This window comes from Jaculus jaculus, chromosome 7 (assembly GCF_020740685.1).
Source record: "Jaculus jaculus isolate mJacJac1 chromosome 7, mJacJac1.mat.Y.cur, whole genome shotgun sequence".
NCBI classification, from domain to species: domain Eukaryota; kingdom Metazoa; phylum Chordata; class Mammalia; order Rodentia; family Dipodidae; genus Jaculus; species Jaculus jaculus.
In genome coordinates, this window is record NC_059108.1 from 84,512,712 (window position 1) to 84,526,501 (window position 13,790).

General features: G+C 46.1%; 2 non-coding genes and 1 pseudogene across 2 annotated transcripts; 2 read left to right on the forward strand and 1 right to left on the reverse strand.

The window, feature by feature from the left end:
• Nucleotides 1–2,016: 2,016 nt before the first annotated feature.
• LOC123462597 lies at nucleotides 2,017–2,178 on the forward strand. The gene has a single exon (XR_006638390.1). It is a non-coding gene; the product is annotated as a U1 spliceosomal RNA (small nuclear RNA).
• A 5,325-nt stretch (nucleotides 2,179–7,503) lies between these two features.
• On the reverse strand, nucleotides 7,504–7,667 carry LOC123462369. Its single transcript, XR_006638199.1, has one exon. It is a non-coding gene; the product is annotated as a U1 spliceosomal RNA (small nuclear RNA).
• A 4,062-nt stretch (nucleotides 7,668–11,729) lies between these two features.
• Nucleotides 11,730–12,454, forward strand: LOC123462267 (annotated as a pseudogene).
• Nucleotides 12,455–13,790: the final 1,336 nt, after the last annotated feature.

Here is a 13,790-nt window from a genome sequence, read left to right on the forward strand (position 1 = left end):
CTGTGAGCTTCAGTCCCCTCCTCCTCCTCAGACTGCCAATCACAACTGGAAGGTTCCAGGCCCATTACATGGGGCCTCTCAGAACAGCCCACACCACACTGAAGGGCAGAAGTAGGACCACTGAGTTCAAGGCCACCGTGAGACTACATAGTGAATCCCAGGTCAGCCAGGGCTAGAGGGAGACCATACCTAAAACAAAAACAAAAACAAAACCCTGCTCTGGTGTTGGAGAGATGGTTCAGTGGTGAAAGGCACACCCCAAGCTTGCTTACAGAGTTCAGGCCCCTGGCACTCCTGTAAAGCCTGACACAGTGGCTCAGACTTTCAAAATCCCAATGTACCTACAACAATGGGAGGGAGAATCAGGAGAACCTCAAAGCTTGTGGGCCAGCTAGTCTGGCCTTCATAGCTTTAAACAAGAAGAGACCCTGTCTGTCTCAGAGAGTTCCAACACTCCAAAGTTTTCCACTCACTTCCCCATAGGTAGTGTGGAATGACAAACACCAATTTTAAAGCAAAGCGGGAGAGATGGCTTAGTGCTTAAAGGCACTTGCTTGCAAAGTCAGCCCCAGTTCAATTCTCCAGCACCCAAGCCAGATGCACCAAGCTGTGCATACGTGTCAAGTTCATTTGCACTGGCAAGAGCCCCTAGCATGCGTGGTGGCGCTTTAATCCCAGGCAAGAGATAGGAGGATCACTGTGAGTTCAAGGCCAGCCTTAGACTACTAATTCATGGTGAACTCCAGGTCAGCCGGGGCTAGAGCGAGATCCTACCTCGGAAGAAAGTATAAGTGCATGTTGATTCTTTATTCAAACCGAATGCCAAATGTCTTGGGGTACAGCTGGTACAGCATGGTTTTAGCAAGCAGGATCCATGGTAAGGGGCTAAGGAATCAGAGGAAGAGGTAGGAGGTCGCCATGAGTTCGAGGCCAGCCTGGGACTAGAAATTGCATTCCAGATCAGCCTGGGCGACAGTGAGACCCTACTGCTCCAAAGAAAAGAGAGTGTGAAAAAAAAGAGAAAGTGATGTGTCCTAAGAACAGCATGAGATACTTGAGTCCTCGGAAGGGTCATGGTTTGGGGGCGCCACCACGGCGGTGAGACTGTCTGACAGAGCCTTGAAGTCCAGAAAAAAAGTCAATAGAGAAGTCCAGGGTGATCTTCCCCAGAAAGGGCTTCTAGGGGCAGGTCAGCATTCTGCACTCCACAAAGAGCCAATGTCAGACAGGCCAGCCACTGTGCAGACAGTAACAAGGAAAAGGGGCTCAGATAAGATCAAGAGTAGGGTGCACTGCACAGGTGAAGAAATGGAGATGAGGTAGAGCATATTCAAGAAGTTAGAGGGTGATTGTGCACAAGGGCAGGCTTTATCGACAGGTGCGCAGGGTGATAAGCTGGGAGTCGGAGCACTCTCTCCCTCCCCAGGTGTCAGGCGGTCATGCTGTGACAAGGAGCAAGCTGGAGTGGGGCACAAATGCCAGCACTGCTGTGGCCCCCAGAGTAATGGGGAAGGAGGGCTGTGCAGGCACGTGTGCCAGGTTCCAGAAGAAAGCGACCATGGCCAAGCAGGATGACCTGAAGTGCAGAATTGACAAAGCAACTCAGTGTGATGTGAACTCTTCTGAGCTTCCACCTCTGACAAGATGTAAGCCTCATGGTACCGATCTGGCGCCACCACGGCCTGCACGTTTTTTTGCTAAAAACAACTCAGTGGCGTCAATGCGCCCTCTGTGGGTCCACAGAAGCCGGCCAGATCCTTGCCGGGTGGGCGGGGTCTCTAGGAGGGGCGGGGTGCATGCAGATTAGGTCGGCGCGGAGGCTGCCGGTCTCCGTGGTCGCGGGCCTCCGCGTCCTTCATGGGCCGTATGTGGCGGGAAGAAGGCTTGGGTGTAGAGTGCGAGCCGAGCACGGGAGTGTGCGGGATGAAGCTGCATGCAGACGGCCGGAGGGCGAGCGACCGTGAGTTGCGAGGGGGTCTGGCGGCGTGGTGGGCGTGCGTTGGGGCTGGTGACCTCATACTTACCTGGCAGGGGAGACACCATGATCAAGAAGGTGGTTTTCCCAGGGCGAGGCTTATCCATTGCACTCCGGATGTGCTGACCCCTGCGATTTCCCCAAATGCGGGAAACTCGACTGCATAATTTGTGGTAGTGGGGACTGCGTTCGCACTCTCCTCTGGCTTCGCGGTGCAAAAGTAAGAAGTTACTGGGCGGTTTTCCCTGGTGTCTCAGGGACACTCCCAGGTCAAGCGGGCAAGAGGGGGCTGCGCATCTGGTGACTGCTTGCTACACTGGCCCCCTGGTAAGTCACCTGTCTTCCTGAGCAGGGAGGATATGGAGACCCAAACAAAACTGGTGTACAATGTGAAACAGGAGAGTCACAATTGAGGAGCAGTCAGTCCTCCTGACTTCCCAAAGAAGGGAAAACTACTTGGCCAGCATGGCCCTGACTCATCCTAACAGTCAAAAGACACCAATAAGCTATGGGGCTACTCCTGTGTCCCTAAAGTCTGTTTGGAGAGCCATTAATGACCTCCAAAATTAACCCATAATTAACTTTTGGCTATCTGCATGGCCTTAAACACTCAGAAAGAAATGTATAACCAAAGATAAAAAATACCTTAGATATATGAATGGCCTACTAAGTAACACAAGAGCTTTTCAAGAGGGGAAACAAACAAACATTAAGACATCTTTTCCCCATAGTTCTAATTCTATAATAAAGAAAAACAACTATAGATGTTCAAAGGGTTATTTTCAAATCTAAAATATATAAATAAGTTCTGAGACCAAATATATATATATATATATATTTGTATAGCCTTTAATAGCACCCAATAACTCTTTATTATCAAGATTAAATGTTGTGTATATGTTTCTGATAATGCTCCTAACATCTCATCTGTTTTACAAGCCATGTTAAATACTACTGTGCCATTTAATGAACGGTTCTCAAAGAAAATCTCAGCCAGCTCATCCTCAGCTGGTCCTGAGATGATCCAAGCCTGTCTACCTGGATTCCCTTGACCTCCAAAAAGACCAGTTTGCTGTGTGCTCACTTCTCATTAACTCCTTACTTTTATACTTTCTTTCCATTGTTCTCTTTCAAGACTATCTGCCTACACTCTGGGGTCCATTAAAGTAGTTCCCTTCTCTGAGAGAGACTCTCTAACTGCAACAAGTCCTCACTTTGTGTCCCATTCAGCAGGAAATAGTAAATGATCTAACTGATGTCTTTGACCCAGTCCCCTAAAGCAGTTAGAGTGTCTTCTCATGAGAGGGAGAAATACAGGGGGAATAGACTGTCTACACCTTGTGTTCCTGTGGTCATACAGTTTGCTTAAAATAAATTTGTTTAAAGTTCCTCAAATAAAATTACAGAGCTTGATTGGAATGCCATACAGATTACCAATGGATCTGCATCACCTCTAAAACTTACAATGCTAGTTATGAAAATTGGGTAAAGGTCAAAATGCACTTGGAAGAAATTTGTCACCATGATAACATTTCGTTAGATTTGGTTAGTTTACATTCAGAAATTCTAGCTATACAGAACAGTCATGTTGATTTTAATGCCACCAAGGCTTCTAATGATTTACTTGCTGGAATTAAGTCTGTGTTGCCTGGTTGGAACTCTTTTAGTTCATAGATAGGCAGCTTTGCAGCTGTGGGAGTTTGCTTTCTGCTTCTCTTATGCCTATTGCCTATTTTCCTCAAATGTCTAATGAAGTCTATTGTGAATGTTCGCACAGAGGTCAGAGGTATGCAATATAGAGCACGCCGGCGCACGCCTTTAATCCCAGCACTCGGGAGGCAGAGGTAGGAGGATCACTGAGCGTTCGAGGCCACCCTGAGACTACATAGTGAATTCCAGGTCAGCCTGAGCCAAAATGAGACCCTACCTCGAAAAACCAAAAAAAAAAAAAAAAAAAAATATATATATATATATATATATATATATATATATATAGAGAGAGAGAGAGAGAGAGAGAGAGAGAGAGAGAGAGAACGTCCTTGGCTCCCTCAGACTTCATCCTATTTCTCCCTGAATTTTGTCTGGCTGGTAGCCAGAAATGGGTAAGATGGGGGGAGGAGGTATCCAACCTCAGGGCACATATTGAAGGATAATATGTTTGTCCAATGAAGGGTAAGGATGTTTTTCTGCCTCTGACAACCTAAGACAGGCACAGTCGCTTCTTTTAATAAATAAAGAAGGGGGAGATGTCGGGAGCTGTAGCTGCTCTTTGACCGTGTGAACTGTAGCTGGTCTTGGATATCCTGGCACAGACGCCTTATCGTACGGCCTTGGTGAACAGACTTCAGATACAGAGGCATTTGTGGAGTAGACTTTAGGCACATAGGCATTGTTGAGAAAGTTTTGTTTCCTGTATATAAGCTTGTGCTTGCCTGAATAAATTTGAGACTTGGATCAGACTGTAGACTTGGTCTCCTTCTTTGTGTCTCTTGTCTCTCATCCAGGTTAATTTCCCCTCGGGTCCTTGTTTAACTCCCTGCTGGCTGGGGCACTATGGTAAGCCCCTCCCTCCCCCCACTTTCCCCCTTCAAACTCCACTCTCCATCATATCCCTTCCCCCTCTCAGTCTCTTTTATTTTGATGTCATATATCTTTTCTTCCTGTTATGATTGATAGTCTTGTGCAAGTAGTGTCAGGCACTGTGAGGTCATGGATATCTAGGCCATTTTGTGTCTGGAGGAGCACGCTGTAAGGAGTCCTGCCCTTCCTTTGGCTCTTACATTCTTTCCAACACCTCTTCCACAATGGACCCTGAACCATGGAAGGTGTGATTGAGATATTTCAGTGCTGAGCACTCCCCTGTCACTTCTCTGCGTCATGGTGTCTCCTGAGTCATCCCAAGGTCACTGCCATCTAAACTCAAGTGCATAATTTGTGGTGGTGGAGGATTGCGTTTTCACCCTGCCCTGGTCTGCTAATGAACAGACGTATTTAGCTACTGGTAGTTGTGTTATCTTAGGGATCTATTTCCTTGTTTCCTTCCTGTTGAGTTACATTTTGTTCCCTTTTCGGTCCAGCCTTAGCAGGAGTGGGAAGATTTTCTAACAAGATCCACGTTGAGACCAACAGCTCTGCAGGAATTCGGCTGTGTCGGTTTACCTCTGGGGAGGCTTTCCTTAGTCGGAGATTCAATCATAGTTTCAGGTGGACGTGGTGCGCACCCCTTTAATCCCAAATTCTGGGAATAAAGGCATGTTCAACCATGCCAGGCCTTAGTTTTATTTTATTTATTTTTGACTTTTCGAGGGAAGGTCTCACTGTAGCCAAGGCTGACCTGCAATTCACAATGTAGTCTCAGGGTGGCCTTGAACTCACCGCGATCCTTCTACCTCTGCCTCCCAAGTGCTGGGATTGAAGGTGTGCACCACCACACCCGGCCCACAGTCACTTCATTTCAGGACTTTACCGTGTTTTGAGTCTCCCCACTAATTGTTGCCAACTACAAAAAGAAACTGACCAGAGCTGGAAGCAGCACTAATATTTGATATATAATAAAAAATGAATATTTAGAAAGCAGTTTGGGGCTGAAGAGATGGCTTAGCAGTTAAAGTGCTTACCTGCAAAGCCTAAGGACCCAGGTTCAATTCCCATGCACAAGGCGGTTTATGTGTCTGGAGTTTGCTTACAGTAGCTAAGAGGCCCTGGCATGCCCATTAATTCTTTGTCTCTGTCAATCTCTCTGAAATGAATGAATAAATAAATAAAACATTAGAGAAAGCAGTTTGATAGGCATACCGTATCCATTCAGCCAAACATCAATTATAGCTTCTTTTCTAGAGTCTATGGCCTCCCAGCCACACAAAGGCTTTTTTTTTTTTTTTTTTTGTCTTGAGGTAGGATCTCACTCCAGCCCAGGCTGGTCTGGAACTCACTCTGTAGCCCAGGGTGGTCCTGAACTCACTCTACGCCTTGTTAGATCTGAGTTGATCAGAACCAACTAGGGTGACATGAATGAGACATGAAACCACACAGCAAATGGCTACAGACTGCTTTATTGGGGTCAAGCAGTGAAGAGATTGCAAGGCCCTTTCAGGCTTGAGACTGCAGTGGTGAATTTGCCCCTCAGCAGACTTTTATGCAAAATGAGGGACAAGGCCAGGTATGGTGGTGCATGCCTTTAATCCCAGTAGTTGGGAGGCAGAGGTAGGAGGATTGCCATAAATTCAAAAACATCTTTAGCCTACATAGTGAATTCCAGGACAGCCTGGGCTAGAGTGAGACCTTATCTCGAAATAACAAAACAAACAATAAAAAAAAATAATAATAAGGGACAAGAAGAGTGCACCAACGAAAAGATTAAACAAACAAAGTAATGCTTGAAGCCTGGTGGGGTAGCACAGGCCTTTAGTCTGTGTCATCACTCTGGAGGCAGAGGTGCTTTCGAGTTCAGCCTGAGAATACATACTGAATTTCAGGTCAGCCTAGGGTAGAGTGAGACCCTACATCAGGAAAAAAAAAAAAAAAAAGAGGTCTGAAGAAATGGCTCAGGTATTAAAGGCCAATGTCTGCCTGGGTTCAATTTTCCACTGCTCACTTAAAAGCCTGATACACAAAGTGGCTTTGTCATGCCCGTTCTCTCTTTATCTGTGTTTGGTTATGTATACATAGGTTATAAATTGAGATCTTAATAAAATAAAATAAAAATAGGCGACTTACTACCCAGACCACAGCACAACTGTTAAAAGTGTTCATTAGTACACAAGGGTAACTGATGAACACGGGGAACGCAGAGAATAAAACGGAGAAATTCCTGCAACCCACTAACCCTAACCCTTTGTGTTACTACATAATCGTCCTAACCTAAAATAGACTTTGTCTTCAAACAGCTAAACCAGGAAAGAGCGCAAACCTGACCTTAAATTCACTGTTTTGTTTTTGTCAAGGTGGGAACTCACTCTAACCCAGGCTGACCTGAAGCTCATTATGTCATCTCAGGGGTCCTCCAACTCAAGGTGACTCGTCTCTGCCTCAGTAGTGTTGGGACTAAAGCGTGCGCCACTTCAACATTTATATATATATATATATATATATATATATATATATATATATATATATATATATATATATATATATATATATATACACACATATATACAAACATACATACCTATTTATTTATTTGAGAGAGAATGGGCGTGCTAGGGCCTGTAGACAATGCAAACTCCAAAGGAATGCACTACCTTGGCCATCTGGTTTACATGGGTCGTGGGGAACTGCACCTGGGTCCTTAAGTTTTAGGGGCCTTAACTGATCTCTCCAACACATAACAATTTAAAATAAAACAATGCGCTGGATTGATGACCTATAGAGGTTCAGCATGAGTTCTTTTGCACTAGGTAGGAGCCATACTTTTCAGTTTTTCCCAAGTAACAATAACAACAACGGCCATCACAAGGCGTAGCACACCTGCTTTTCTCCAGCCTCAACTGAGCGCAGTTCATGGTACCTAAGACCAACCTGCCTATGCACATGATCTGAGCAGAAACCAGTACCCCAATGGGATAAATTATACAGCCCAGTTTCCTGTATCCAGGGAAATCGCAAGGGTCAGCATAACCTGAATGCAACGCATAAGCCTCACATTGGGAAGACGATCTTCGAGGTCATGAAATCTCCCCTGCCTAGTAAGCGCGACTTGCTCTTCCCGCACGCACGCTCACCACGCCACCCGCGGCCCTCCAAATTCACGGTCCACCGGTCAGGTCGTCCGCACGCCACTTCTCAACGCACACTCCCGAGCTCTGGTCTCACTCCACACCCGCCAAAGCCCTCGTTCCGCCTCATCTCGTCCAGGCAGGACGCGGAGGCCCGCGACCACGGAGACCTGCATCCTCTGCGCTCTTCCTAATCTGCATACACCACGCCCCTCCAAGAAAACCCGCCCACCCGACAAGGATCTGGCCAGCGTCTGTGGACCCACAGACAAGGATCTGATTTGTGTTCAGCAAAAAAATAAATAAATAAAATAAAAAATGCAGGGCGTGGTGGCCCCACAACGATGACCCTTCCGATTAGCCAAGTATCTCATGCTGTTCTTAGGACTTTCTCTTTCCTTTTGAGCAGTAGAGTCTCACTGTCACCCAGGCTGATCTGGAATTCAATCTGTCATCTCAGGCTGGCCTCGAACTCATGGTGACCTCCTACCTCTGCCTCCTCCGATTCCTTAGCTCCTTACCATGGCTTCCTACTAGGTAAAACCATGCTGTACCAGCTGTACCCCAAGACATTTGCCATTTTGTCTGAATACAGAATTTCTTTTGTCTCCATATGCGATCAACATGCAGTTATACTTTCTTCCGAGGTAGGATCTCGCTCTAGCCCTGGCTGACCTGGAGTTCACCATGTAGTCTAAGGCTGGCCTTGAACTCACAGCGATCCTCCTATCTCTTGCCTGGGATTAAAGCGCCACCACGCATGCTAGGGGCTCTTGCCAGTGCAAATGAACTTGACATGTATGCACAGCTTGGTGCATCTGGCTTGGGTACTGGAGAATTGAACTGGGGACAACTTTGCAAGCAAGTGCCTTTAAGAACAAAGCCATCTCTCCAGGTTTGCTTTAAAATTGGTGTTTATCATTCCACACTACCTATGGGGAAGTGAGTGGAAAACTTTGGAATGTTGGTCCTCTCTGAGATAGACAGGGTCTCTTGTTAAAAGCTATGAAGGCCAGACTAGCTGGCCCACAAGCTTTGAGGTTCTGACTCTACCTCCCATTGTTGTAGGTACAGTGGGATTTGAATGTATGAGCCACTGCGTCAGGCTTTACGGGAGTGCCGGGGACCTGAACTCCCCGAGCAAGCTTGGGGTGTGCCTTTCACCACTGAGCCATCTCTCCAAGCCCAGAGCTTTTTTTTTTTTAGGTAGGATCTCACTCTAGCCCAGGCTGACCTGGAATTTACTATGTAGTCTCACCATGGCCTTGAACTCAGTGATCCTACTTCTACCTCCCAAGTAGTGGGATTAAAGGCATGTGCCACCATGCCTGGATTAGAGCAGCTATTTCTATCAGGGACTATTCAACAGCAGTGAGCTAGAGGCAGACTGTGCTTGACAGAGCAGCACATTATCTGCAGTCTTTGTTAGGGTTAAGGCCACGTGTAGTGAGTGCACTTAGTAATGTATACATTAGGCCAGTTGTGGCGACACACGCCTTTAATCCCAGCACTTGGGAGGCAGAGGTAGGAACATTGCTATGAGTTTGAGGCCACCCTGAGACAACATAGTAAATTCTAGGTCGGCCTGGGCTAGAGTGAGACCCTACCTTAGGGGAAAAAAAAAAAGTATACATGAAGCACTTGCCAGTCTCTGATGTGCTGCCTCCAAAAGTTTCTCATGAAATTTATGATACGTTCCACCTCCTTCCCCAGAAGACGGCATCTTGTAACACGACAGTGGAGAAATCCAGCTTTTGGCTCTGGACTTGCTGTTTCTTAGCACTTACACAGACCTTCACATTTCCAAAGCACAGTACCAACATTTATTAATCCTCACAACACCCCACAACGAACTCCAAAGGCGTGCACCCCCTTGTGCATCTGGCTAACGTGGGACCTGGGGAACCGAGCCTTGAACCGGGGTCCTTAGGCTTCACAGGCAAGCACTTAACCGCTAAGCCATCTCTCCAGCCCTGATGTGTCTCCATTTAAAACTGCAAGGCAGTTCTGCAGCAACTGAAGGTTACCCTAAAGAAGAAAAGACACTTTATGAATTTATCTTAAACACTTGAGTTTTGCCTCAAATATATAGCATTACGTGGATCTAAAAGCACAGGCCTATAACCCCAGCTACTTGGGAGGCTGAGGCAGGAGATCACAAAGATAGAGGTCTGCTAGGCTACAGAGCAAGTACAAGGCCAACCTGGGAAGCTCAGTGAGACCCTGTTTAAAAATAAAAAGCAAAATCTTAAAATTAAAATAATAGTTTAAATTTGTAGTTTAGTCAATATTTTTTTGACTTTCTTTCTTTTTCTTTTTCTTTTGACTTTTGGTTTTTCAAGGTAGGGTCTCACTCTAGCCCAGGCTGGCCCGGGATTCACTATGTTTCTCAGGTGGGCCTTGAATTTACAGTGATCCTCCTACCTCTGCCTCCTAAGTGCTTGGATTAAAAGCATGCGCCACAGGGCTGGAGAGATGGTTTAGCATTTAAGGCATTTGCCTGCAAAGCCAGAGAATCCTGATTCGACTCTCCAGGACCCATGTAAGCCAGATGCACATGGGGCCACATACATCTTGAATTTGATTACAGTGGTTGGAGGCCCTGGTGTGCCCATTCTCTCTCTCTCTCTTTTTCTCTCTCTCTCTCGCGCGCACACTGCCTGTGTTTATATTTGTTAGTGTGTATGTATGAGGCAGAGAGACACACACACTCTGTAGCCCAGGCTGGCCTCAATCTCAGGCAGTCGTCTTGCCTTAGCTTCCTATTCTAGGCATGGGCCACTCACTTCACACCATCATTAGTCAGTGCCAAAGTGTTTCTTTTCCTAGCTCTTGGCCAAAGCCCTTTCAAATGATCATCTTCTTTACCTTTCTTGAACAATTTATGTGAATTCTAAATCTCCAGGTCATGGGCTGGAGAGATGGCTTCACAATTAAGGTGCTTGCCTGCAAAGCCTAAGGACCCAGGTTTGATTCTCCAGGTCCCATGTAAGCCAGATGCACAAGGGGGCACACGCGTCTGGAGTTCGTTTGCAGAGGCTGGAAGCCCTGGCGCGCCCATTCTCTCTCTCTCTCCCTCTATCTGTCTTTCTCTCTGTGTCTGTCACTCTCAAATAAATAAATAAAATAAATAAATAAATAAAAATTAAAAAAAAAAAACAAAATCAATAAAAACAGCAAAATCCCACTAGGGCTGGAGCGATGGCTCAGGTTCAAGGCACTTGCCTGCAAAGGATAATGACCGGGGTTTGATTCCCCAGTACCAATGTAAAGCCACATACACAAAGTGGTGCATGTATCTGGAGTTCATTTGCAGTGGCTTGAGGTCCTGGAGTGCCCATTCTCCCCTCTCTCTCCTTGGAAATAACTGAAATGAATACAATTTTTTTTAAAACAAAGTTTAAAAGGACTGGAGAGATGGCTTAGCAGTTAAGACACTCCAGGTCCCACACAGCCAGATGCACAGTGATGCAAGCATGCAGCGTCACACATGCACACAAGGTGGCACACGCATCTGGTCTTCACAACTGCTAAAAGGTGAAAGAGAGGCCCTGGTGTTCCCATTCTCCCTCTCTCAAAAAAAAAAAACAAAAAAAAAAACTGGGTGTGGTTACACACACCTTTAATCCCCGCACTAGAGAGGCACAGGTGGCAGGCTTGCCTTGAGTTCAAAGCCACCCTGGATGTACATAGTGAATTTCAGGTCAGCCTGAACTAGAATGAAACCCTAACTCAAAAAAACCAATACAGCAATGACCACCCAGCTGTGGGTGAGTTTTTCCCTCAGCTGGGCCCAGGCCCAGCAGGGAGGCCCCTTACTGTCCACATGGGCTCCTTAATTCCCTGCAGCTCCCCACAAGGCAGGAGCTCCTAAAACTTTCATTTTTCTTTCCACACTTTTTCCCCCCAGGCCCTCCACACACGGGCTCTTTAGCCGTGTGGGTGTCTTTCCTTGGCTCTGTTCTTCCCTCAATGAATACAGGAACTAACAAAAGCGGCCAGGGAGTCCGGCCGATCCATGGGCAGCAGCGCTGGCCACGATGAAGGATTAGGGTGAGGAGCAGCGCAACGAGCTCGAGGCTCTGGAGGCCATCTACCCTGACTCGTTCACAGTATTATCAGAACATCCACCCAGCTTCACCATGACAGTGACATCTGAAGCTGGAGAAAATGAAGAAACTGTCCAGACTACCCTTAAGTTTACCTACAGTGAGACATATCCAGATGAAGCTCCCCTTTATGAAATATTCTGCCAGGAAAATCTAGAAGATAATGATGTCTCAGACATGTGGAAGTTGTTGGCATTGCAGTCTGAGGAGAATCTTGGCATGGTGATGATCTTCACCCTAGTGACAGCTGTGCATGAAAAATTAAATGAAATTGTAGACCAGATAAAAACTAGAAGAGAAGAAGAAAAGAAACAGAAAGAAAAAGAAGCGGAAGAAGCAGAAAAGAAATTATTCCATGGTACTCCTGTTACAATTGAAAATTTCTTAAATTGAAGGCCTAGTTTGATGCAGAACTCCTAGAAATTAAAAAGAAACGGATGAAAGAAGAGGAATAAGCAGGCAAAAATAAATTAAGTGGAACACAGCTGTTTGAAACAGATCATAATCTTGACACATGTGACATGCAGTTCTTGGAGGATGCTGGACACAATGTGGAAGTGGACGAGTCCTTGTTCCAGGAGACGGACGACTTGGAGCTGGAGGACGATGAGGACCCAGGCGACCCTGCTGCCGACCCAACGAGCGACTCTGACTGAGTGGCCCGATTCCAGAGAGGCTTCACCACCGTAGCATCTGTGGTGGTGCTGAAAGGTTTTTGATTTTCCTTTCTTTCTTTCTAAGAAAAAAAAAAATTTCAGGAGAATATTCTTCTGATAGTTTTCATTGTTGAACTTAATAAACTGACTTTAACGTTTCAAATATAAAAAAAATACCAGCCAGTGTGGTGGCACACGCCTTTAATCCCAGCGCTGGGGAGGCAGAGATAGGAGGAGCACTGTGAGTTCGACCCACCCTGAGACTACATAGTTAATTCCAGGTCAACCTAGGCGAGAGTGACAGCCTACCTCAAAAAAAAAAAAAAAAAAAAAAAAAAGTAAAGAAAATTTAAAAAAACCAAAAGAAATACTGCCACCCACCAGTAAAACAACAACAACAGAAAAGTTTGGCCAAATGTGGTGGCACATGCCTTTACTTCCAGAGGAGAGGTAGAGGTAGGTTATGTTTACAGCCAGCCGGGGACTACACAGTGAGTTCCAGGTTAGCCTGGGCTAGAGAGAGACCCTATCTCAAAACAAAAACAGGGCTGGAGAGATGGCTTAGCAGTTAAGGTGTTTGCTGGTGAAGCCAAAGGACCCAGGTTCGATTCCCTCGTACCCACATAAAGCCAGATGCACAAAGTGGTGCATGCAGTTCATTTGCAGCATTTAGAAGCCCTCTTGCACCCATTCTCTATCTGCCTTTATCTCTCAAATAAATAAATAAATAAATAAAACAAAAATCAAAAACAGAGCTGGCCAAAAAAAAAAACAAGCCAGGTGTGGCCATACAAGTCTTTAATCCCTGCCCAGCCCTGAGAGGCAGAGCCTTGAGTTCAAGGCCACCCTGAGGCTACATAGTGAATTCCAGGTCAGTCTGGATGAGAATGAAACCCTATCTTGAAAAACCAAAAAATAAAAGATAAAGCAAATAAACAGACTGGGTTGCAGAGATGGCTTAGTAGGTAAGGGAATTGCCTGCAAACCTTTGTTCAACTCTCCAGGTCCCACAGAAGCCAGATGCACAAGATAAGACAATTTCAAGGTCACCTGCAGAAATGAGACTTTTGCACAGGTAATAAGGGTCACATTGAGGTGACTGTGATGATCTGAGACAAAGTCACATGTACCCCAGGCTGTCCTCTACCTCACTATGTAGGGTGCCCTGAACTCCTTACCTTACATCTCCAAGTGATGGGAAGACAGGCGCATGCCACCACGTCCAGTTTTCGCAGTGCTGGAGATGGAGCCCAGGATTTCGCACACTGGGCAGACACACTTCCACCGGGGCTTCATGTCCAACCCACTTGTTCTGTCATAATTACAGCTGAAAGTG